The following is a 23,786-nucleotide window of genomic DNA, read 5'->3' as shown; positions in this document are numbered from 1 at the left end:
AAAAAAGAATGTGAGGAATAAGCAAGGGGCGGAAGACACACAGCATACTTTTATGTGTGTAAAATGTGGGAGGGAATTAAGTGTATGGAAAACGTCAAGAGATTCTTTCAATCACAAACCATCTTATAATTTTTGAATTTTGTTTTCTTTTTTTTGGTGCCAAGGATCAAACTCAGGACCTTGTGCTTTCGAGGCAGGCAGCGGAACCACTGCGCTAAATCCCAGGCCCTTGATTTTTGAATTTTGAACCATGGAAATACAACATGTAATAAATATAGAAAATAACACACATTTCCTTCTAAGAGACTGACTGTCCATGGGTACAGCATCCTCCATGGCCAAGTTCTCCCCTCCTCCAGCCTCTGGAAACCCTTGTCCGGCCTACTCACAGGCGCTTCTGGGCCACGAAAGATCACAGAGCCAGGGCCCCGAGAGCAGCTGTACAAACAAAGCAGAGGCCAACTCTCCCACGCCGGCTCGGCTCAGGCAGCTCACCTCTCATCGCAGATAACGAAGTGGAAATGGCCCAGATGGCCCAGACTTGCAACTTCCTCCCAGGCACTCCGAGGTAGAGAAGTCCTGCGTGGGCTGATGGAGAGACCCCGAGTGCTGTGACAACTCCGTTCGAGACTCTGGTTTCTCCACAAAAAACGTCCATCTTGCCATCCACACCGTGACGTTTTCTGTTCTCCACCACATCTCTTTGTGCTAAGGACGCTGTGTGTATGATATCCCAGGAAGTTGCCACTCTTACTCTGTGACATTGCCGAGTACCCTCCTTCCCCACCACCTAGCACTCGAACATGGGTCCCAGCCCAGGTAACATTCACCCGTCACCTCCAGCATGGAGTTTTCATCTTCGCATCTAAGAACGCCTCTCTAATAGCAGAGGAGTGCGGTGCGGCTGCCACTTAACCTGGTCCCCACCTGTCATGGGGTGAAGCTGCTGCTCTCATCATTACAGTGAGTGTCTGGCTGAATGAGACCACTGCTCCTCTGGGCGCCATGACTACTGTTGCCAGGCCAACGAGACCCCTATGTGGTCCCCAGAGGAAGAGGCTCAGTCCAGCCTCGCACTGTGGTTCTGAACCGTACCCTGAGCTTCGGGCCTCCATCTGCACACCTCACCAGCCACAGATCAAGCCTACATGATGTCTCCAACGAGACCTCAGAGATCTTCTAATAGTCCTTCCAGAGCAGCTGAGCCACACAAAGAAGGGGACCCCCTTTGTATTTTGGGGTGAGTCAGGTTCTTGCATGACTAATGCATTCAAAATACAGGCCCATTTCCCTCCCAAGGTTGATCTGGTAAACTGATGGCAACTAAGAAAGAAATTCTTCCTAAACAGGCAGATGGCATATATGAATGTATTAAATCCCCAAATTTCTACTCCTTTGAGCTAATTTCTACTACTTTCTACTTTACCTTTAACCATGTGCTCTAATGGTTGATATAAAAGGACAGAGAGGTAATAGATCATTGTAACACACACACACACACACACACACACACACACACACACACACAGAGCAAAATCCCAGTCTTTGCCAGGCACCACTGCTGAGTGCAAATAGTGACTGCGCATTTTCATGAGTTAACGCCCACACTGAGGAATGTTCACACTGGCCCCTGAAACCACAGGAAAGAGCACCCCCGTGGCCACTTCTGAACGTTGCCTGGTCACAGGGCTGACACCTCATACCGCCTCGGTCCCGATGGATAACAAGTAACCACATAGCCGAGGGCCTCCCACCTCGTCCCCATGCAGACATCTCGGCTTTACTAATTAACAGCCCTCTGCTATGCTGGCTCCTGTTTCCTTCTGTCTCCCTGTTTTGCTGAATAGTGAAAACACCTGGAGCGTGGAGGCCAGGAGTCCAGGGAGGGGAGGCTGGCCAGTTGGTTCCATCTCACCAGCAACCCCGCTTGGCAGGGTCCCCCTTGAGCAGCACTCCAGGGTCCCCAAGTCGGCTCACCGGCAGTAAGCTTCCTGCCTTCTCACCATGACGGTTGCACACATGGGCTGCCATCTGCACAGTGAGGGTCACGGATTAGTGTCCCCTCCTCAGTCTTAGTGTGTGGGAGACCATGGGCTTTGTCGTCACCTCCCCCACCTGAGCAACAGCAAACTCTCCAGCCAGAGGGACAGCGCTATTTTGGTCGTGAGGGGTTCCTGTCACTCCTGGGATAGCTCTGGGGAAGGAAAGGGAGAGGACGGTCCAGGCCGCCCAAGGGCTGCATCCTCCCTCTCAGCAGACGGGAACCCAGGCCTGCCTGGGTCACACACACTCAGCCACACTTTCGCTTTATGTTTTTAATACTAAATTATTAATTTTAAAAATTCTTACAAAATGTTCCCCAGTTTCTCTGGGTCCTCTCAGTCCCCGGGAGATAAAAAGACCCCCAAATTACCTCCTACCTATAAGGCACCATTTCCCTCCCCGTGGGGGCCACAGCCTAAGCTAACCTCGTGACCAGCACAGAAAGGTTCTGCTTAGAGAACCTAACATTCCCCGCTGTGCTGCAGCCTTCAAGGAGCTGAGGCCAGGGAAGGGGCTCCACCCCGACACCCCCACACTCCACAGCTCTGCGTCCCCAGGAAGAAATGGGGGTGGGGGGGGAAGGGGTGAGACTCCTGTTCAGATTAACTTGGTCACAGACAGACCACAGGGCCTCACAAATGTTTAGGAACCAGCTCACCGTCAGCACACACGTCAAACAGGTTGAACAGGATTTCTGAGGAAGATAAACCAACAAGTTTTCCAGATCTGGATGCCCCAGTCCCCAGTCAAAGCCTCTGTTCTGTACAGTTCCCCTTCCCACGAATCTTGTTATTTGTGGAAGCAAATCCTCACACTTTCCCATTTTGCTACCATACGCCCCATAATTGCTGAGGATCAAGGCTGAACTATAGAAACTATGCTATTTTTAAAACTTAAATAAAAATGCTGAGACCAAGAACTCTCAATCTGATAGTCATTTCCATAGGTGCCTCTTTTCACTTTCAAACTAGAACAAATTCCATGTAGAAAACTTTTCCCTTTCCCCCTCTACCTTCATGCTGCAAGAACACTGCTGAGCAGGACTGGAGAAAGAACAGGACTGACATTGGCTGGCGGGGAGGTGACACGCTGAGCCAGTGCTCTGAGCAAGCTTGGAGCCCGAATCCTACCACCCGAGACTCAGACGCACAGGGCTGACCTTTTTTCCTCCTTCAAACTGGCCGTTCCCGGGACACAGTCACAGCTTCCTGCTGGGGTCACAGCCAGCTCCAGCTGACCAGCAGGGCAAACAGCCCAAACCAAAAGTACCGCGATGCAGGGATGGCTGCCTGCTCACTTGAGGTTATGTCCCAGAAACAATTCCTTTGAGTCACAATTTGGTCTTTCTTAGAAGCAAGGGTGTCATGCATGGATCCATTCATTGAACACATTGAAAAAGGAAAGGAAAAGTGCAAAATGTCAAAGCATAGTCACTATGTAAATAGCAAACATGTTTAGGAAGGAATTACTCTGCACACCCAGAGGCTATGGAGCACAAACCACAGACTTCCTCTTAGGCACTGTCTCCAAGAAGGTGTGGCCACTCGCTGGCTCCATCCCCTCAGATCCACTGTCTCCCAGCCAGGCTGTGGGCTCAGCTCCCACTCAATCCCCCCTGTTCTGAAAGAACGACAGAATACCACCTTATCCCTCCAAAGAGCTGGGAACGACAGAGGGACGGAGTGACTGCATCCAATCAAAGGAGTCTCCAGGGCATGCTCCAATGTGCTACAGAAAGGGGAGCCCCAGGTGCTGGTCACAGGCACCCACTCCCGTCCCACGGCCCACGGAGACCCACACAGCCTACAGAGATAAGGCCCTGAGCCTCTTCCTCCCCTGGAGCCAGCAGGGCTGTAACACAGACAAAGCCTGGTGGAGCAAGGCTCGGCTCACATCCTGGCTCTGCCACCTGCCAGTCAAGCACCCCTGCCAAGCCACACTCTCAACTCTGAAAAGGCAGTGACATTGCTACCTTACAGAGTCACGGCGGATGGGTGTGATGTGTGTGAAACGAGCCACATCCGGTCAAGCATGCAGTGCACACCAAAGCACCATGGGGACCAGCTGTGAAAGCAGAGCGGTTTCCTGCTGTGCAAGCCAGGAAGCGATGCCACCTCGGGTGGTACCGGTGCTCAGCATCTGTGGAGGCTCCAGCACAGTGCTGTCCCAGGTGCCAGCTGCCTATCTTTGTGCACCCCAACCTAGCCCTTCACTCTGAGTGCTCTATGTGGCCCCAGAACACCAAGGCACCCACTCCATGTGCATGGAAGGCCCAGTCCTTGCCTGCTCTCCAGGAAGCCACATCACAGGTTGCCATTTACTGAGCCAAAAGTACTGGGTCTGCCAGATATGGTGGTGCATGCCTGTAATCCCAGCCTTCTGAGGGGCTGAGGCAGGAGGATGGAAAGTTTGAGCCCAGCATGGGCAACTTCATCACTTAGCAAGGCCCTGTCTCAAAATAAAAACTAAAAAAAAAGAAGAAAGGAAAAGGCTAGGGATGTAGTGCAGTGTGAAGGCCCTGGGTTTAATTACCAGTACCATGGCGGGGGCGGGGGGGGGGGGTCCAGCAGGTCTGCCAAGGGACTCTGACCTCGGGGAGCTTGCATGCCAGCCTGACCTCAAAGACACCCACAGCAACCCAGGTGACCTGCTGAGTTAGAGAAGCCCCCCTCCCCCTGGACACAGTATGCAGACAGAGACATCCTGGAGCCAGCCAAACAGGACTGGAAGAGATCACTGCTAGGCTCCTGCCCACTGAGCATTGAGGGTGCACAGAGCCAGGCAGCCCCTTCCAGCCCCAGCCCTGATGAGTTCCAGTGAGGCTCTGGGGAGAAACAGCCCACACAGCCTGAAAAGTGCCGTTTGCCACAAAATCCTGAGTCAGTGAAAGCATCTCAAACTATGCATCCTGGCCTTGAAGGGAGGAGCCTGGAGGCTGGTGGGGAGCTCTGTGCTGGACCCTGTGACTGTGTGGCCTAAGGCGAGGCACAGCCTCTCTGAACCTCATTACCACAACCTCCAGAGGAGACGGGAATCCAATGAAGGACTAAAATACCACATGGCACAGACTGTCCACCCTCTGGGAGGGCACAAGTGGAATGAGGCACAGCACCGTCCCTGAGGACTTTACAGTCCCATGAGAGAGTTAAAGGTGTCCCCAAAGGAAACAGAAGTCATCACCTGTCAAAGTGAAGCTCTGGAGCACAATGGTCTCATGTCCCCGAGGCCATGGCCAGTCCTGCCGTTAGAGTAGCTGTGTGTGCACAGCAGATAAAGGTTCTTCCCTCTCTCTGCCTCCTGAAGTTTCCATTTCTGCAGAAAACAGACCTGGAGAGTCACTCCTGCATTCACACTGACTCCAAGTCACAGAGTGTCAGCCCTCTGGTGACACCAGATTCCTCAAGATAAAACCCTAACTGGAATTTCCAACACTCACCTCACCTTCCCGATGTTTGTCTGAGAGGTGAGTGGCTGTCGAGGGGCTGGAGGCACCCTGCTTCTCAAAACCTTTCTGTACCCCAAGCGCTCTCAGCGTGAGAGCTTGTCCTTCATGCCGAGCCGAGGCCTGGATGCCTGCAGTGCTGAGGGGCCCACCAAGCATGGTGTCCTTCCAGCGCTCGGCCTTTCAAGCCCACCCTCAGACCACCCTACCTTGTCTTAAGACTTTCCAGAAGCTCCCTTCCTCACTGACATGTAGCACCAAGTCTTCCCTCAAAGTCTAGGGCCCTATATCAAAGCAATACTCCCCGAGAGTCTAGCCTATCACCACCCTGAATGCCACCTAACTCCTGCCTCATGGGACGAAGTTCCCCAGTAAGTGAAAGTCAGATCCCTCACAGAAAACTGCCTCGGGAGACCAAAGATGAAACGTGGGGCTTGAACTAAAGCCCAGCAACTAAACAAAGCTTCAGCACCCTCAGCTCAGGGGCCCAGCCGAGCCTTCCCGGTCTCCTACCCGAGTGACACTGCAGGAACCTGGAGACAGTCAGTCCTGCCCCGCCCCTTCTACGGCTGCCAGGCCCTTCCCTCTTCCCTTTCACCTAGGTACCTGCAGTGCCGCTCTGGGCTCTGCGTGCTTCCCAGATGGCTCCCAAGCTCGTCTCTTGCCCCAATCCCTCTCTAAGTAAGTGAGACCTTGATTTCCCAAGACAGGAAGACAAACGTTGCCTTCAGCCGCACTTCCTCTCCTACACCTCTGTCCTATGGCCACCAGCCCCACTCACACTCACAGGGCTGTACCTGGGAACCAGATCAGCAGCCTGATCCCCTGCCTGTCCCAGGTGAGCACTACCAGAGGACAAAGCTCTGGGCCAGGCAGCCGGAGCACCACCCGCTGAGTGCGGCCTGTGGGCCCTCCCACCTCATCCTTCAGCCCCCCGACAGGGAGGGACCAACTATCACAATCCTTTCCTTCTAAATGAGGAAACAAGGCACTGAGAGGTAAGGTGATTCATTAGGCAGTTGCTACACTCACAAGCAAAGGAGCCCAGATGCAGCTTGACCAAGAGCCAGCAGGCTGGAAGATGGACTGTGAGCAGCACCTGCATCTGCCCGCTCCTACCCAGCCCAGAGCCCAGCACCCAGCACCCAGCAGGCAGGAACTCGGCCAAGGTTGTGAAGTGATCAGCTCCACAGAGATTTCCAGGTGTCAAGTTATATGATGGTCACCAAGCGCACAGACACTCCAGACCACACACTTTATTTCCATGTGTGTGCGCATGTGTGTGTTAAACAGCTAAGACACACTATTTTAGTGGTGTTGTGAGCTAAATCAACTTTTGTTAGCTGGCCTGAGAGCCTAACCCCAATTTATAACAATGTCTCTATGAAAAAATTCTTTCACTTTCCAAACACCCTACACAAAAATAAATTTTTAGCACCTTCTGTTCCTAAATTGAATACTCAATTAGCAGATTCCTTCATTAGGATGCTGTTTAGTTTGACATTACTAAAAACTCTGTCCTGAATGAAGTCTCCTCACTTTGCCGTACCTTTGCCTCAGAAACGATGCCTAAATTTCAGAGGAATGTGTGAATTGAATGCTAGGTATTTTTTTTTTCAAATAAAGGCTCCATTCTCAATCCAAATTTTTTGCCAAAGTACATAGTTCTCTGGGAGTCTCGGGTCTTGGCAGTTGCCCCAATCATGAAGTGAGCTGCTCCTGGGATGACCGGAGCTCTCGACGTGGAAGGGGCCACTCACTTTCCAGAAAAGCCAAGTGGGGCCTGGAGAGCATATGCAGCCCGTCCAAAGTCACCCAGTGAAGTTCCCGCCAAGGCAGGGACCCAATGGCCGCAGCTCCAACTCTCTCCCTCATCAGATATCATCTTAGCAGAACCACACCAGTGGAACACACACCTCTCTTGCACGCCCAGGAACTGAGGGCTCCCCACATGTCCCTCTGCTTATCCGGCTACAGCAAAACACAAGAGCACTTCTCTTTTTGCTTTCTGCTACTGACAGTGGCTGCCTGCCAAGGGGAAGGGCGTGAAGAAAAGCATCTTACAAGTTTTCGCCTCAAGTCTAGAGAAGCACCCCATGCACACTCCCTGGGCCCAGTTTCCCACCCACTTGCATCTGCAAAGCCAGACCCTGCAGCTCAGCACACTCCTGGCCACCCAGCCTCCAGAGGACTCTTCCCGAAGGACCCTGCCGAGACAGCCCTTCCACCACGGCGCTCTCAGTCCAGAGCCCCGTATGACCCTCCCCGCACCACCACACTGAATCTGTCCCAGTAGCCTGGCCCCACAGCTCCTTGGTTGACTCTGATTGCCCAGTCCCACTCACGCTGTGACCAGGCTCTAGGTCAGGTGCTGCGTCAGGCTTCTCAACCCCAGGCCTTCCTGGAACATCCAGAACCTTCTGTGGAAAGGACCCCAAAGGAGGGATTCTATAACACGGGGCTCATCTCCAAAGACTCTCACAGAACACAAGAATCGTGGTCATATAATTCTGGGAAAAAAATCTTATTAGAGTCCTAGAGAATCACAATCCATGTTTTGTCCACATAGTAAATGCTCTGAGAAGCCCTATAAAAAGCAGAGCCATTTAACTTGGTACGGGGAATTCTCAAATCTGTCTCAGACCTACTCTCCTTTCTCCAGCTCCTCTGCCTTCAGGACAGTCCCAGCTGCCCACATTTCCTTCCTGGACAGCAGCACGGCCCCTCACTGGTCTTTCCCTCTTCGCCCTCTCCCATCCATTCCCCACACGAGGGCAGGAGACTATTTGGAATCACAGATCAGGTCATGCTGAAAGGCTTCAGTGGCTTTCCATGACGGCGAAACAAACAGCAGACTGTCACTTGGCCCATAGGGCTTTGCAGGCTGCCTGCCTTCCCAGCCCCACCTTCCAACCCACTCCCTCTCAAGTTCCCACCTACATCACGCTCCGTCCCACCTGAAGGCGCACACACATCTGCTGGAAGACTCCCCCGCCACGGCTCTACCTCATTCGCTCCTGCTCCATCTCTCATTACCCACACTGGCTCAACTCCCAGCCCTTCTCTTCCAGGAGCTTTTGTCACACCTGCACTTCTTATTGACTGGTATGGTGTTTCCCTCTTTCTCTCCCACAGAGCACAGGCTCTCTGAGGACAGAAAGCACACGTCAATTTCTGCTCACCAGGCTGAATGGTTCCTGGCCCCAGGTAAATATTAAAAAAAAAAAAAAAAATGGTACCACTGATCAATCTGAAGTATAACTGTGGTGACAATGAAAGGACAACGTGCCATGTCAGGTTCCGTGGTGGAGAGCTAATCCCCTGTTATGGGAGAGGAGGGAAGGGGACCCCTCTCCTGGTGGAAAGAGTTAAGCTCTTCCCACAGCACAGAGGGAAGGAAAGCGAGAACAGAGAGGTGGCCACAGCACGTGCCAAGGTACTGGGGCCTGGGGAGCGGGCTGCCTTCTGGTTTCTTCTAGACCACGGGGTCTCCAGTTCTCGAGGACAAGGAGAATGGCATCTGTGTTCCTCTGCCTGTCATGAAGCGGGGGGCCCTGGGAACAGGGACGTGCCCACTCCGGGGAGGATTCCCGCCCACAGGAACACTAAGGGCCCATCCCATGCGTGTGTGGCGCTGACCCACGTCTCTGCTGCACACACACGTGCTTGCCGGTCAGGGTCTTGAGATTGAAGCCAGCACCGCAGACTCTGCAGTGCCTGCCCTGTGCTCAACCCACCTTCATGCTCCAAACCTGGGGGACCCACCTGTTTCTGGACACTGTGGACCGCTCCTTAATCCCAGTCTGAGACTGCTAGCAGCCATCCCCAGCAATTTTCCTATTTACAACACATAAGACCTTTCTGTGGCCTTTGGCTTTGTGGGATCCAACTTTAAGCTTGTAAGTGTCTGTATTCTTTTCCCTACTGGAAGCCGGGAGACACAGCCAGATGCTACTCTTGGAGCATCTGACCCCCGAGCAGCCTCAGGACCAAGGCCTTCCCTGTTCCCACCCCACCCCCAGCCTAACCAGGCCTGTTCTTTGTTCCACAAAACAAACAGCCAATTCCGCCTGCCAGGGCAGACAAAGTGCACTGGAGCAAACAAAGAGGCCTCTTGCTCAAGGTGTGCTTTCCCGCTGAACAGACGCTGTCCCCAGTGCCCTTATTTGATGTCACCAGATGTACCGGGCGCCCACAGGAACCCACCAGAAGGTTCCTACTCCTGGCCTTCTCTTCCTCGGCCACCCACCCCGTCGAAGGTGGAGGGGCACGGGGGCGCTGGAGGCCAGAGGTCCTCTTATTCTCAGGTCTGCTACTCTGTTCTGATTGCTGACCCACAGGCGGTGGCTCTGACCGTCCCCTCCCCGAAGCTGCCCTGCACGGAGGCCACAGAGAACTCTCAGGGCTGGGTCCCTCAGCACCCTGAGCACCATCTCCTGGTGCCTACGTACGGTGCGCTACACACTGTGCTGCCAACAACCGTGAGTGTATTGTCTCCCTTCGGCCTCACTGCAGCTCTGTGGGCTAAGCCCTGTTATTATCCCCAATTTACTGATGAGGAAACTAGGGCACAAACCTGTTAAGTGACGTGCTGCAATCAGGCCGGCGGGATTCAAGGTGAGTCTGATGCCAGCTCACGCTTTTACCAGTAAAACATGACCAATGTGATACTGTATTAAAAAGCACACTGATAATTAGCTAGAGCCGCCAACCTCTTGAGGGCCTTGATAATTCTTTCTACAACAGATGCAGTGTGGAGGAGAAGGCCGTACTTGACCCAAATACCAAGCGCAACTCTCAATCTGCTCTGTAGCTAATTCTGTTGATAATTATAATAGTTCTCTTGGAAAGAGTCACATTTTGGTTTCAAGACCCTACAAAGAAGAAAAGAGAGCTACTTGGGTTTTGTTTTTATTTAACGTGTTTGTTGCTTTTGTGAACCCATCTGGAAATGCTCTGGAATTACTCTGTGAACATTTTCCCTGACAATACACACTTCCCTCCTCTGTTCCCTCGCTCATTTATCTCCACTCCCCAGAGTTCACGGGGGCTCCATTCCACAGTCATTCCCCGTTATCAGTTTTGCTTTGACAAGCAACACTTATCAGCATTTTTAAGACATTCTTGGCCTCTGGAAATTTGCTTTCATTTTTCTGGTCAATTAGTTGCTTTATGTGCTTCCAAAATTATGGTTTCATATGAAAATAGATGCCTTCCCAATTCCCTCACGCTTCACATGGCATTAACTAAAATTACAACAGATCAGGGACACTAAAACTTTATTACAGTCGATCTCCATCAGGGAACGTTATGCTGGTCATAACTCAGATCACAGAAAAAGCACCTCTCAGGACAAGGTGGGTTAGTTCAATGTTCCTTCTTAGTGCTTACAAGAACCTCCCCCAAGGTGTTCATCAAATATTTAGAGGCGAAAAAAGAAAGATGGCAATGCTTTTTACATATCCCAGTACCACCATCCTTTTCTTTCTTGCCTTGGGAGTATTCCTAGGTCAAAAGGGCAAAGTAAGGCTATTCTGGGGGAGTTCTCACAGGTCTAAAGCCAGATGTTCAGGTTTTACAAAAAATTGGATTTTAAGGAAACAAGCAGGGGATAGGCATGAGGAATTTGTGACATAGAAGGGAGGCTTTTTCACAGACAGCTCAGAGCACTCTTAAGGTCTGAGGACTGCCAGAGGCTTGAGTCACTGTACCTTGTAGCTCAAGAGGAAGCTGATAATGCAACCACCACCAGCAGTGGGAGCACTTGGTAGTAAATAAGCCGGCTGGGAAAGCTAGGCCAAGGAGCCGCAGAACACAGCCCAGCTGCTGGCAGCTGCCAGTTCTGGGCTACATACAGCTACATCAGTGGGTGCATAGGAAAACTTCCTGCAGAAACTAAAGGAAACACCCATGGGCTGAGGACCACAGAGTATGGCCAGGTGACATGAACTGATTCTCTACCCTACAAAGCCCCCACAAGGATGCAAAGAGAAGTAAAGATTTGCCTTCGAGTAATTTCTAGTAGTGGTGATGACAACTGTCTCCATAGCTCCTGTCACACCAGAAATGGGTGATAACATCCTAAGAAAGGAGCAAAGAGACAGCTATTGCACAGAGAGGAGAAGAGGGACCACGTCTGGCTTCAGAGCATCACACACGAAGCACATGGAGGTATTTAGAGGGACAGCAAGCACGCCAGGGTCTGAGCTCATGCCTAGACAACTCCAGTTTCCAGGGAACGCGCTTGGCCAGGCTCTGTGGACTGGGTGCCAGCTGTTCACTGAGCACCGCTGCACATGGCTAGAGTCCAGGAAGAAACCGAAACATACAATCCAGTTGTGTGGAATGGAAAATGTAACACAACCATTTATAATTAGTTTAAAATGAAGAATCAGGTCCATTCAGCTTAAAAGAGAAAGAACAGAAAGTTCATAGGATTAGGTCCTTTGCCCAAATAAAACCCATCCTTCTTCATGCTTTTACATTTTATGTTTCTATTTCTAATGGCCTCGTGTAAGTTTATTATAAGCTACTCCTAAGTGAGGGGTGTTAAACGCTGCATCCAGGTGCAGGGTTGAGGAGGCAAAGGGTAAAGAACAAGGCAGTGAAACTTTGTGCAGTGGCAGTATCATAGTCAATGAGGTTTATCCGAGGCACGATTATTGCTAATTGAGAACAAAGCAGTGGCAGAAGTGATTATTTCACACCCAAGACTCACAGAACCAGAGCAGGGACCTAGACACAAAGAGAGAAGAGAATTCCGTGGCTTTGTATTTCCATACTGAATAAAGCCTCCTGGCCTCCACTTAGGAATACAGCCATTCTCAGTCCCACATCTCACACATGATCCAGTTACAAATACTCATTCCATGGCTGGGCCTTGAAAATAAGAAGTGTCTGAATGAGCCTATAAATGCAAAATTTTTGAAATGGCAGGGATGCAGGCTCATAAAAATGATGGTCTGGAGCCTTGGGGATCTAGTCTTTAAGTGACTTTCAGGTTTATATTCCTCCTCACAGACCGTGAGGCTACAGCAGTGGCATGTGACATTATCATCGACTACACAAATTTAGGGGAGAAGCCTGGTTCGCTCGGAATTCTAGATCTTGTCTCCATGATCTCCTTAGCGCCAGTGCCTGGACCAATGGCACATATATAGTTGGCGCTCAGTAAGTACTTTCTATTTGCTATACAAAGTTACCAAGTACCTCCTACACCACAGCTGCTGGAAAGAATAATACAGAATTTAAGAAGATGTGACCTCCCTGACTCCACTAAATCGTACATAAGAGGCTTCTACACATCTGACAGCACATCTGCTTACACACACAAGTGTCTCTGTGCTCCTCCCAGGGAAAGGAGCTTGAGGGTCTTCAGAAGTCCTACTGAGCTATGGACCCTCCACTGGGCACTGTAAAGATGAAAGAGAAGGAAACAGCAGATGTCATTTATCTCTTCCGGATTAATCAAGTAGATTTGTAATCCATTGTTTCCATCCACTGAGGTCATTCTGCATCTTGGGTGTGCCATTTAGCACTTGGGCTGTCTGCCAGCCTTGGGTCACCTACAGACTCCATAAGTGTGTCTTCTGTCGAGAAAAACAAGTGAATAGGACAGGCTGAGAGTCCCGTCACTCGTTACTGGGAAATTCCTGCCACATCTGCCTATGACCCCAGTTTCCTGGCCTGGTAACCCCGTGGAAAGGAAGGGAGCATGAGTTGAGTGCTTCTGACTGGAGTTTTGGGTGACTTCTAGGGGTAGTCTCTCTCTCTTTAGATCTCATTTGAATTTTTAATATTTTTCAAAAGAAGGACAAGAGGATTAATATGACAGAACTTTAACACCATTATCCTCACTGCAAATCTGAAACCATGAACTCACTATTAAAAGCATTAATTCTGGTTTAATACATTTACTTTTCCTTGCCTTGTTAATTCCTGATGTGGAATCAGGCTTCAGAATCCTAAAAGCTCGTAAACTCACACAGGACAGCCCGACTGGCTCCTGTCTCCCACGTGCAAAACAGATGTGACCTCATACTTCTCTACAGGGAAGGAAGTCAAATTGGGAAACTAAATGCCCGTCCCTGGCAGCTGTCCACATCTCTGGGACAATGATGCTTCTCTTTCTGTGAGAAGTAAGTCTGAGGCACCCAGAGATGTCGGGGGCTTGTCTGGGGCTCGGTACCTACCTCCTCTCTCTGCTCAGGAGTACCCATACCCCCAGGCTAGGACAGAAACTTGGGTTTAAATTCCAGAGTTATATGTCAAGCAAAGCTTTACTTCCTTTGAGGAAATGGTATATTTTTTTCCCCTCGTGAACAATAGAAACCATCATTGTGCTGCTATTTCCTTTTTCACTCTGACCACCAGGAAATTCAGGACCCAAGTATCTAATTCACCTGCCGGGTCTTTCAACAATGCAGCTGGGCTTCGTTTTGTCCCTGTTCTCCCCCAAATTGGCTCTATTTAAATTTTTTTTCCATAATCTTTCATAAATATGTTTACTTTCCTATTTGTGCCTTGAGAGCAGTCTCAGATCAAACCTATGCAGAAATGTCAGGGTGTGAACAAACCGAAAGCACTCTCTGAAGGAGCACCTGGCGACCCTTAATCTTCACACTGTGCTCTGAGCTAGGGCTGGATGCAGTTCTGAAATGTCCGTGATGCCGCTGAGGCAGCAGAATGAGCTGGACCTAGCTCATCTTTTGTACTTCACCCCTGCGCAGTGGAGGCGGAGCAGATGAGGCCCTCCAGGTCCTCTACCCTCCCCCATGAAGAAGCCCGCTCACTGCCAGGCCCGGGTCCTGGAGAGACATTGGGCTCTAGTTCTGATCATGTGTACCCTCCATGGTCACCTTAGCAGAGGAGGAGCCCAAAGTGAGAAAGCTTTAGGTGAAGAAAGAATCTGACGGGAACACAGAGGGTGAAGGGAGTAGGGAGAAGGAGGAGGAGCCTGGCACCACCAGGTCCGTGGGAACCTGCTTGGGGGCCACCTAGGTATGGTTCATATCTGAATGCCCACCAAAGCCCACTACACACAGAGGTAGGGGTTGTGGAAAGGGATTAAATGATGATGGGGCTACAGTTGGCTTGGCATTGGAAGGCGAGGCCAGGAAAGCCAGGCCTCTAGCGTGTGAGCTGGAAGGGACTACCTCCCTCGCTGTCTCCTCCCTTTGCCCTCTGCTTCCCTCCTGCCATGACATGAGCAGCTGTCCTTGCTATCCCTCTCTTCCGTGCTGTCCTTCCCTGGAGCCAGCTGACCGTGGACTGTTAACAGTGTGACCGAAATAAACCTCTCCTCCTTTAATTTGTTGGTGTCAGGTGTGGAGTCCCCCAGTGAGAAAGGGACCAAGACGTACTTCTACTGACATCGTCTCTGTGATGGCTTGTGTCTCGGTGCTCCCCCTCAAAGACTCAGGCGGTGCTGGTTGGGGCTTTTTCAGAGGTGGCTGGATCTAGAGTGTGTGATTGATTCATGGTGCAATGCTGGGCTCAAGGGTACTAACATTAAGGGTGTGAGTGCCACCGGCCCTAAGTAATCTACAAAAGATAAAACGGGCAGAAAGACACTGTTGAGGGCCCTTCCACTGCTCCCTTGTTGCTTTTGCTGTCTTCTACCACCATGAGCCGTTGCCCCTCTGCCATGTGCCACCCTGCCTTGGTGCCAGCCCATTAAGGACTGAAACCTCTGTGAACTGTGAGCTAAATAAACCCTTTCCCCTTTATCTTTGGGTGTCGGGTATTTTGCCTCAGCAATGAGGGAAAAGTAACTAAGACACTCTCATTATCACCTTTGTGCTCTTCTCTTAAGTAGACAGAGTAGGGGATTCTTCTTCTTACTCCAGCCCCCGGGAATATCTTCCTCTTGTGCTCTCACTACATCTCCATCATTGTGGGGACGTGTGTTCCTCTAGGTTTTTATCACAGGTATCCAAGCCTGACCATGACGACAGGATCTCAAATGCACCAACACCACAAAGCTTTGACGTCAGAGAGGACCCCAGAGGTGTCGATCAGCACCCTCCCTTGACAGAGGAGGATCTGAGAGCAAGGCCTGAGGTCACCCAGGTTTCTAACAACACAGTCACAAAGCCATTGTGAAGAACTTCTGTTTTTGTAATTTAATTTCATTTCCATTTTTCACTATTTCAAGAACATATTGTTGCCTATGTATGAAACTCCAGTCTACAGTAGAGAAAACGCACCTACCCCTGAATATGTCCGGGTATCCAATTACCATCAGCAAGGCTGCATACAAAGCAGGATTGTAGATGTGCTGATTTTACCTTCAGACATCCAGAGGGAAAACACTCTTTTCATTTTCCAATAGCTGTCTAATTTTCCTCACAGTCTCTCAAGTTTTCCTCACAATCTCTCACCTACTTAGGATGGCAATAATTTGACCTTGCACTTAGCATTTAGCAATATCTCAGTCATTCTGGTTTTAAAAAGTCTGTGGATAAATGCTCTAACTCCCTAATGTCCAGGGCCAAATGCAAAGTCTGAGGAACAACTTGTTAAGTGAGAGGTCTGGCAATATTTCAAGAGGAGCAAAACAGTATAAAAGCACTTAAATGTGACAAAAGTAGTGTCCTCAACCAACAGCAACGAGACCACTGAGAACCACAATAAAAGACTCCCACCTGCAGCATATTCAAAAATTAACTCAAAATGGATTGTAAAATTAAATGTGAGCATGAAAACTATTAAACTGTTAGGAAAAAAATAAATTTTCATGACCTTGGACAAAGCAATAGCTTCTTAGATGTGACACAAGTTTTTAAAAATTCAAAAATAGATAAAGTGGACTTTGTGAAAATTTAAAAATCTTTAGCATCAAGAAAATGAAAAAACTCAAAGAACAAAAGAAAATCTTGCAAATTAAATAATAAGATACTGGTATCCACAAATATTCTCCTTCCTCTCAGCACCCCCACTGTCCAATGGAGTATGTGGTATTAGTCTTCCTGGCTGTCATGCAATTTAAGAGTTCCTGTGGTTGTGCTGATAGGAAGGCATTTTAGGGCTGCGGGCTTGGCTCGGTGGCAGAGCACTTGCCTAGCATGTACAAGGTCCTGGCTTCAACTCCAGTACCATAAGTACATAAAGAAATAATTAAAGGGCCAGGGATTTAGCTCAGTGGTTTCGCCCCCTGCTGCACAAGCGCAAGGACCCGAGTTCGATCCCCAGTACAAAAAAAAAAAGAACTAATTAAATAGTATTCTAGGTCTGCCCACTGAAAAGCTTTCCTTGACTAACACTGGCTTACATCCAGAAAGAGTTGAACTGGGCTGGAAAAACTAGCACCAAACAAGTAGGTTTTGTTTGTGGAACTTCGAGCCCGGCTATAGGTCTACAGTTACTGAGCCATGTACGAGAAGTTCTACTACACCCCTTCCAGTGGAAATGTACAACTGGCACAAAATTCACTCTCTTCCTTAGGGTCATCAACTCTTCCAAGTGCCCACTGGGGCTAGCCAAATTAGGGCCTCTCTTGTATGTCTGTAGACACCCATTCTGATGTCCTCCCAAACTCAACAGTCAAATTCATTAAGGATGAAATGGAAGTCCTCATCCCACCACCACTCCAAGACTTGGACCTCCAATACCTACATGACTCACCCAGTCATTTGGTGTAAAACCTGGTGATCACCTGTGACAATGTGTTCTCTCCCATTCCCACCATGACTGTGAGCAGAGATTTCCGTTAAAGGCTAAGATGATAAAAGTGAGGCAGAGGAAGAATGGAGACGTGTGCTTGGGGGAAATCAACCAGACTTGCTGATAAGAACTGTCTACTTCTTGCAGGCGAGCCCAAGGTCTGTGTTGCTTTCCAACCCTTTTTCTCTTTCTTACTGTTATTCACCTCTTCCTCTCCCTCTACTACACCCTCCCTCACTCTGCAATGCTAATGTTCCCTTTTTCAGAGACAGAACAAAGTCATGGCTTCCTACAGTTTGGCTTCCATGTTTCTGATGGGTAAAATGATAGCGGAGAGGTAGGGAAGATGAACTAATCCCAAGTTCTTTACCCACATCTATTAGCTGAGCCCTGGGAGAGATAAAGTTGCTGAGTTCTTCGAAGTTGAGCCCAACCCTGCCAGGGAGCAGCAGAAAGGCACCTGATTCAACCAGGTCACCACCTCAGTATGCCTGAGTCAGCCGGGCCCTGATTCTGACTCACCCTTGCTTCTGATTCCAGTCCGCTGACTCAGCTACTTGAGAATTCCAGAATTCTGAGCCTCCTTGGCTGACTTACCTTGGCAGACCCTTTGGCTTCTCTAGAAGGTGACAGCCAGGCTATTAGGAGAACTTGGTGAGTCTGGGATGCCAGGAGAGGAAGAAGGTGGCAGAGCTCTCCTTAAACCTTCACTCAAGGGGCTGTGCTGCTGCCGTTAAAGGGTATGCGGACACTCCATATATGTTTACTGAAAACATCCTCTAACTATATTGTGGGAGATTAGCTCAGTGGTTACACTGCCTGTCTTGGAAGCGTAAGGACTCAAGTTCGACCCCTGGTACCAAAAAAAATATATATATATATATTGTGGGAGAGGAAAATATGGGCCAAAAGTATAATCTAAAATATGTATTTATTTTTGGTGTCTCATACAGTTATACATTGTCCAAATCATTTTAAAAAATTTTTTCTATCATTTCTTCTTACTAAAGCAACTATAAGATAGAAAAATTCCACAGAATTGATTTGAATAGGAAAAACTTTCATTGGCAAATAATATGACAGGTCCATATGCTCAACCACTTACTTTTAACATGCAAATGTAACCGGATTTGTAAACCACCAAAAGGGATGCATCCTATTTCTTTATATGATGTAACTAAGGCTGGGAGTGATTACGTCTAATGATACTTCTACTGCCAAACAAAAGTACTTATTTGTATCCCTGAGGTTGATCTGTATTTTACTATTTTTAAAATCTCTTTCTAGCAAAATATACATTTTTCAAGAACCTATGAAGTATATACCAAGATAAACTAAATCCTGAGTCTTAAAACAATCTCATCAAATTTAAAAAAAAAATTGATCCAGAGATTTAGCTCAGTGGTTCCGCTGCCTGCCTCACAAGCGCAAGGTCCCGAGTTCGATTCCCAGTACCAAAACAACAACAACAAAAAATTGAAATCATGACTGTGTTCTCTGAATAAAATAGAATCAAACTAAAAATCAAAACAAAAGAACAAGACATTAAGAAATCAAACAACACACTTCTAATTAACCCATGAGTCAAAGAAGGTGCGTCAAGAAAATTTTTTACCTGAGTAAAAATTTAATAAAATTTGTAGCACTAAATGTTTATATTGGAAAAGAGGAAATGTCTAAATTCAGTATCTAAGCTCTAACCTAAAGAACCTGGAAAAGTGAGCCGGCAATGTAGCTCAGTGGTGTCACGCCTGCCTGGCAAGTATAAGAACCTGAGTTTGATTCCTGGTACCAGGGGAAAAAAGAAAAAAAAAGTGTTAGCAGGAACCTGGAAAAGGAAGAGAAATATAAAACTAAAGCAAGCAGAAGGAAGGAAATAATAAAGATAGGAGCAGAAACCCATGACAAAACACAGAAACAATGGAGGGGGAAATCAAACAAAAGGCTTATTTTTTTTAATTATCGGTGAGATTGACATACATCTGGAAAGACTGACAAATGAAAAACATAAAATCCAAATTACCAACACGAAGAATGAAATGGGATGTATCACTGCAGACCTTGCAGGCACCAAAAAGATAAAGAAATTCTATAAATAACTACGTGCACACACTAGATAACTCAGATAAAATGGACCAATTTCTCAAAAAATAAAAACTACTATACTTTATGTAATATGAAATAATTTGAATAACCTCATAACTATTAAGGAAACTGAATTCATAACTTTGAAACCCCCAAAAAAGAAGTTTCCAAGTGTACATAATTTCACTGGATAATTCTACTAAACATTTAAAAAACAATAAAAACCAACTCAACACAATTCTTGCAGAAAACAGAAAAGGATGTACTTCTAAACTTATTTAATGATGTCAGTATTACCTGAACTCAAAACAAGATCGATAGCACCCCCAAAAAAGAACAAGGTGAAAAAAGGAAAAGAATTACAGACCAATGCCCCTCATGAGCATGGAAACTAAAGTCCTAAACAAGAAAGTACCAAGTAGAATTCAGCAGTATATAAAAGAATTATACACTATGCCCATGCGAAGTGTATTCCAAGAATCCTACGCTGGTTCAATATTTTTAAATCTGAAGAAAGATCATATGGTCATATCAATAGATGCAAAGGAAGTGTGTGTATGTTGGCTGGAAGTGCTGGTCGGTATGCTGGGAAGAGCAATAGACCGGCTATGCAAAAGCTGGACCAGATCATCAATATGCTCCAGGAGGCTGGGGCGGGAGAGAACAGCTAGGCTTGTACAGCACTTTACAGCTCTTGGCAGGGAGCAAACACCTTTTCTATTTCGGAGATCAGCAAGCATAACCCTACAGCCCACCTGGAAGCTAATGTAGATAACTCCAAAACAAGTTAAGAGTCTATCTTTGATTATCAGGTATCCTTAACAATTTAAGCCTGTCCAGCAGCTATCTAGGACTTTTAAGCTGACTGTCCGCAGCGCAGCACCAGCAACCATGGCCCTGGGGCCAACTCCACTTCTAGGATAGCAGGGAACAACATCTGCAGTGAGAGGGCGCCTCCAACTAAAGAGCCTGCAGAGGCAGCAGTGCTGTTGACTTTACACAGGAAGTGGAGCCAGTTTAACCTTCTCAAGGTGAAGATTCAGAACTGCTTCAGAAAAGAGAGGCCCTGGATTTACAATAACAACTTAGTAACTTATCTAGACTCCTCCTCAAAATAGAAAATTTTTAAAAAGAGCTGAGGATGTAGCTCAGTGCAAAGACTCTTGATTTAATTCCTAGTACTGAAAAACAAAACAAAACAAAAAGCCAAGAAGTTATTTCTGGGCCCCATTATCCTGTTAGTTAAATGCCAGGCCAGGTTCTCACTCCTTTCTGCCAGCATTTTGTCACAGTCAATGCCAGTGGCTGCACGGGGCAGAGTAAATTATTAACCCTGGTTTTGCACTGGGCCTGAATCAGCCGCAGGCTCAGCACCTGCTGGCCCACTTCTGCCAGCTCCGGCAGTAGGAAGTATAAGGTACTGCTTCTGGCCTGAAGATCACCAAACAGACAAAGGAAGCATCACTGCACTGGGTCCCCAAGGACCCTCTGCTCACAACAGGATGGCAGGAGGAAAGACAGTGGGCAGGGCAGGGCCTGGCCTCCTGGGGTCTCCTAAACCAAGCATTGAAAGTACCCTGAGAAAACATGGAGGAAAATTCCTCAACCAGGCAGAGCAGTCCCTGGAGATTAGAGAGCAGGCAGCATCCAAACTGCACTGTTCTTCTGGACTCAGCGTGGGCTGGACTCAAGCTTGGAGTCGTGATTATAAACCAACTGACTCAAAACACTCCCCATGGGGACTTTCCTGGACAATCCTATTGCCTGTTTTCCAGAGCTATTAATGCCTTGGTTCTTACTTCAAAGACACAAAGAACTTGATGTTTTCCAACCACATTCGCTGGCATCGTTGTTCTCCCTGACCTGTCATCTAGCCAACCCCCTGGAGCAGAGCAGATACCTTCAGCTTCTTGGAAAATCCAGGGATGGAAAGACAAGGTTTTAATATCCTTCCACACCACATCTGCCCAAGTGCTTTCAGACCCCTCTCTCATGCCACCTCTTCTGGGCTCTGTCATTTATTTGCTTGACTTCTTTATACCCGCCTTGTTCCAACAAAGACTTTAAAGCATATCCAGGCTTTTTCCTCCTAACTGCAAGTGGGCTCAGAGTTTCCCTAAACCCAGGCACAGCCAATATTTCTTCCCTCTGGACCACACACTTGAGAAACATGTGCAGAAATCTAACAGCTAAAACGGAAAGGAAAAAAGGGTAAAAGTCAAAGGAGAAATGTATTCCCTCACCCTCTTCTCCCCTCATCTACATCCCAATGGAAAGACCATCCACAACTTCAGAATTTCCCGAGGAAAGGAACACGCCTCTCTAGCCCCAACTCCCACTCACCACTACTCAATCTTACTTCATTCACTACTGTGAAAACTGTAGCAATCACCCTGCACCTTACCTTCTACTTTGTCTCTCATGAAACTAACCTAATGATGCTGGCTCAAACGAATTCCTTCCCCCAGGACAACCAGGGCAGAAGGATTTTTCCACTGCATCTGACTCTGACTTGTTCTCACACCCATTTCCAGAATCCTGATGTGCAGTTACCATAAACACATGACTTACTCTGCAGTTCAAAACTCACTAAACCACATCTAATCACTTCAGAGATGACTATTCACTACGCTAATGATTTCCATTGTAATTCATCTGCCACCCATAATATGCCTAAATCCATTTGCATCTGTCCAAGACCTCAATCAGACACGCACTGAAAAATATTTGCTGGATGAATAAATATGTGAATACAAATAGTATTATTTACTATTAGGATAAGTCAAAATGTTCTGTTAGCTATCTATTGCTGTATAACAAATTACCTTAAAACTTCACAGTCTAAAATTACAACCATTTATTATTTCATGGAGTTTATGAGGTAAGGAATCTAAGAGTGACTCAGATGAGTGGTTCTAGCCCAGAGTTTCTGATGATATTGCTGTCAAGATGTTGGCCAAGGCTTGGTCACCTGTGAGCATTATGGGGCAGGAGGCTCTGCTTCCAAGATGGCGCACTCAAACATGGCTGTTGACAGATGGCCTCAATCCCTTGCAATGTGGACTTTTCTACAGGCTGCTTGAGCATCTGACAACATGGAAGTTGAGCTTCCAGAGACAGAGATCCAAGAGAAAGCAAGGAAGAAGCCACTATCTCTCATGACCTAGCAACAGCCGTCATACCCTGTCATGTCCATAACACCCTACTGGTTACACAGACCAGGCCTGTTCCACATGAAAGGGGCTACAGAGGAGTAAGAACACCAAAGTGTGGATCTTTGGGAGCCAACTTAGAGGCTGGCTAAGATGAATGCCATATGCATTCTGATTTACTTTACCATTGCAGATATTCCTTCTTCCATACTGCTTCTTATCTAATGGATTTAGAGCTTATAGCATGTTCCATTTTCTGCTTAATGTGATAAAATAGTAATGCCAGAATTTTCCACCAAGTAGAAATCTGTTTAATGATCTTGGCAAATCATTGGAAAGCCATCCATCAGGCAGAGTTTAGAGGATCAGAGAGAAAGTATAACACAGATTAAGTAGGATTTCCAGTGATAAAATTAAAGCTTTTTCCCTTTCAAATGTTAAAGATTCAACTGTTTGGAGTGTTACAGCAGCTGCTGTTGTCCTTGGCTATGTCAAACAGCCCCCTGCGGCACTGCCGGGGTCCACATCTAGAGATGTGCCTGGCCTGGGGCACCCAGCAGTGACCACAGCTCCTCCCTCCCTCACACTCCTGGCCCTAAGCAGTGTCCATGGATGGCTCAGACATCTCAGAATATCCATCCTGTCTGGGAAGATGGGCAAGAACCCACCCAGCAGGCTTCTGTGCAGGTCTGACAGCACTCCCAGCACTGGCCCACTGGAAGGAATTCATCAGGCACAAAATAACTTCGAAAGTTCCTCCTACAAATCCTCATCGCCATCCATCCTATGAGTAGAGACCACTGAAGGATAACTGTAACCTAACACATCCTCCCTCCCTCCAAACATCTTTGCTGATTTCCATTACCTTTAGAAAAGAACAGAGCCCTTCGGATGCCCCACTCTGGTCCCTAGCGGCCCCACTTCACCTCCCACCAGACTCCGTCCAAGCACAGCCTGGCCTCAGCAGTCTTTAGCCAGCATGGAGCGCGGAACGAGAGCCCTGTGTCTGGGCTGGTTTCTCTGCCTGGACCATGCTGGGGCTGCTTTCTTTCTTGCACGCTAGTAAATTCCTGTCCATCCTTTAGATCACTATCATTTTCCTCAGGAAGCTTTTCCTCCCTCCCCAAGAACTGCAAAGCATTTATCACAACAGAATTGCACATTTATCCCTGAAGTTATCTAAATAATGTGTGTCTCGCTTTATTTTTGTGTGTTTTATTTCTACAACACATGGGAGTAACCTGGTGAAAAGGAATGATCTGTAGATGTCTGCTTAATTAATTAGTGACTATGAAGGAATGAAGATTACAAAAACAGTATCAATGACCCATTCCCAAAGGCTGAACATTTTTATGGGCTCTAACCTTGAGGCTGTGCATTGCAAAAGCCCCCCAACTTTG

General features: G+C 47.9%; 1 protein-coding gene and 1 pseudogene across 2 annotated transcripts in view; one reads left to right on the top strand and one right to left on the bottom strand.

The window, feature by feature from the left end:
• The window catches only part of Cgnl1 (cingulin like 1), a 142,248-nt gene that overhangs the window by 42,279 nt on the left and 76,183 nt on the right, over positions 1-23,786 (bottom strand). The gene's annotated exons all lie outside the window — the stretch shown is intronic.
• Positions 12,094-12,168, top strand: LOC147821820 (U4 spliceosomal RNA; annotated as a pseudogene).

The sequence above is a fragment of the Heterocephalus glaber genome, unplaced genomic scaffold (genome assembly GCF_053883595.1).
Source record: "Heterocephalus glaber isolate CG9 unplaced genomic scaffold, H.glaber_assembly_v1.0 deba00001689, whole genome shotgun sequence".
NCBI lineage: Eukaryota > Metazoa > Chordata > Mammalia > Rodentia > Bathyergidae > Heterocephalus > Heterocephalus glaber.
This window is presented reverse-complemented; position numbering and strand designations above follow the sequence as displayed.